At 58.7% G+C, this 2811-nt stretch overlaps 2 long non-coding RNA genes across 2 annotated transcripts in view; one reads left to right on the forward strand and one right to left on the reverse strand.

Moving 5' to 3' along the window:
• Positions 1-2811, reverse strand: part of LOC106726280 — a 17911-nt gene that overhangs the window by 11122 nt on the left and 3978 nt on the right. The window lies entirely within an intron of this gene.
• LOC106726279 overlaps positions 1-2811 on the forward strand; it is a 7569-nt gene that overhangs the window by 490 nt on the left and 4268 nt on the right. The window lies entirely within an intron of this gene.

Genomic DNA, 2811 nt, shown 5'->3' on the forward strand with positions numbered 1-2811 from the left:
GTGATGCGGGCAAGCAGAGCGGAGCACAGGGCCAAGTGCACATTGTTGTAAACACTCGGACCAGCCCGGCTCAGCTGGTGCCGGAGGCTCCCCGTCCGCAGAGAGCGAGTTCGTGCGCTTTTATTGCCGCCACCGATAACACGCTGCTCCGAGCCGCCCGGCGCTGCCCGGAGGACGCGAGCGGGCCTCGGAGCTGAGCTGTTTGCCGAGTGGATTTTAGCCGCTTTGCTCAAAGCCACACTGGACCCTCGGTCTGTGCGCTCTCGTGTTCTCTGTGAATGTGACTCTGCACCTTTATTTTTTTAAAAATATTTTTATTGATCTCAGAGAGGAAGGGTGAGGGAGAGGGAGATAGAAACATCAATGATGAGAGAGAATCATGGATGGGCTGCCTCCTGCACGCCCCCCACTGGGGATGGAGCCCGAAACCCGGGCCTGTGCCCTGACCGGGGATTGAACTGTGACCTCTTGGTTCATAGGTCGACGTTCAGCCACTGAGCTGCACTGGTCAGGCCCAAGGAGACTTTTTAAAATTGATTTTTTATTTTTTAGAGAGAGGAAGGGAGGCAGAGAGAGAGAGAGAGAGAGAGAGAGAAACAGATCGGTTGCCTCCCACGTGTGGCTCGACAGAGGACCAAACCACACCTTTTGGTGGACAGGACGATGCTCCAGCCCACGGAGCCACCAGGCCAGGGCCGAGCTGCTGACCTCCCGTTGGAGCCGCCGGCCAGCAGGCGCCCTCCCCTCTGTCCCAGCTGGAAACCTCAGCGACGTGTGGCTCATGTTGGACTTGGGTTTGTGATTCCGTGTGTGGGATGGTGCGACCCCAGCTCCCACAGAGAACATTGGCCGAGCGCCATGGTCCGCCCTCCTCGTGTCAGTGCGGCTCTTTGCGCAGAAACTAAACCCGAGGCAGCTCGCGTGGCTGCGCCTGTCCTGGAAGAAGAAGGTGCACGTTCTCACCGAGCACCAACCGACCAGGGACAGGAAAACCAGAAGGTGGAGCCTCCCTCGGCTCCTGCTGAGTCGCAGCTTCTGGGGGTATTTATAGCCGCCGACAGGATATGCGCGGGGAGGTGTTCGGTAAACACGCCGTGACGGGTTCAAACAGAAATGTGTTCCACGGTCTCTCAGGAGCGGGGGCCCCTTTGTAAAACAGCGGTGGGTCTTCATCAGGGACAACAACGGCGCCAGGGGAATCGGCTGGCGAGGCCCGAAAGTCTGGCTGAGCACGCTGCCCGCTGTCCTGCTTCTAGGGTCTTTCCTGAAGATTCTCGGATCAGTGTCCCCTTCCTTCCCATGATCCTCTGCCCTGGGCTGCATGGAGGTGGCGGGCTTGCTAACAGGGCACCACGGAGGTCAGCGTGTGCCTCCAGATGTGGCTGGAGCTCCCCTTTCTGGGCTTCCAGTGTCTCCTTTTCTTTTTATTATTGCTGGTGACCTGGTGCACGGATTCGTGCACATTGAAAGGAAATTCATTAGAAGGTGGCCAGCGGGGCGGGACTGGGCGAGAGGGACTGGACACGTCCTGGAGCCAACCTCCCACGGTCCCTCCCCGGCGTCTGCGGAGTGAGCAGGGTCCCTCCGGCTGGTGGGGTCCCTCGGCCTGGCCTGTGGGGATCGGGCCGAAACCAGCTCTCTGACTTCCCCCGAGGGGTCCCGGAGTGCGAGAGGGCACTCTGCAAAGTTGCTGTCGTACAGAGTGTGGAATGCAAACACAAGTGTGCAGTAACCAGATTCGGGGCTGACAGTGCCCCAGCAACAACATAACCCACGGCCGAAGGTGGAATCCTGTGGTCAGTGAGGAATCGGGCTCCCTCCTCTCTGGTTTCCGGGTGTGTCACCCAAGAACCGCTGCTGCCAAGTCACTGCAGCCCGGCAGCTCCTGCGTTGAGCGTCTGCCCCCTGGTGGTCAGTGCGTGTCATAGTGACCGGATGGTCAGACACTTAGCACATTAGCCTTTTATATATATAGATTATTTTTTAATTTTTATTGATTTCAGAGAGGAAGGGAGAGGGAGAGAGAGATAGAAACATCAATGATGAGAGAATCATTGTTTGGCTGCCTCCTGCACACCCTACACTGAGGTTCGAGCTCACAACCTAGGCATGTGCCCTTGACTAGAATCGAACCCGGGACCCTTCAGTCTGCAGGCTGACACTATCCACTGAGCAAAACTGGCCAGGGTGCTAGTGACATCTTTTCTTATCCCCCTCCTCCCCCCTCTCCATCCTGCAAACCTCCCCGCCCTTGAGCCCCAGAGGGAGGAGTTGGTTCCCCCCACCAGCTCCGGCCCCTGCTGTCCACTGGTCCCAGGGAAGGTCATTGTTTGCCTCGTGTCCGTCTGTCCCGTTTCCTCTAAAGGGCACGGACCCAGAGTTACCCATTCCCACAGCCCAGGAGCCCCTGTGTGTGCAGGTAACAGTTTCCCAACGCGGGCTGTGACGGAGAGCGGGCCTGTCCCCGTCACAGCCACTCACTCGGGATGTTGGCGGGTTCTTTGCCGTGTATTTCTAGTCCCCTCGATGAGCAAGGGTGAGCCCTCTCGCTAAAGCCATTTCTCCCGGGCCCCGGGGAGGGGCTGGCCGGCGCTGCGGGAACAGAAAGGACCCGCCTGGGGGGACAAAGGGCACCGTGTCCCTTCTCTCTTCGATTCCTTCCCGTCACTGTCGTGCATCTGGCAGGGCCGTGCAGTTGGGAACGCTCGGTCCACCCCCGGGCACTCCTCGTGGCTGTGACTTTCCCTCAATCCCTTTCTTGCTTAAATGCACTTGAAACAACCCTGTGAACATGGACAGGGGCTCCGGAGG

Source organism: Myotis brandtii, unplaced genomic scaffold (genome assembly GCF_000412655.1).
Source record: "Myotis brandtii unplaced genomic scaffold, ASM41265v1 scaffold247, whole genome shotgun sequence".
In the NCBI taxonomy this organism is placed as follows: Eukaryota; Metazoa; Chordata; class Mammalia; order Chiroptera; family Vespertilionidae; genus Myotis; species Myotis brandtii.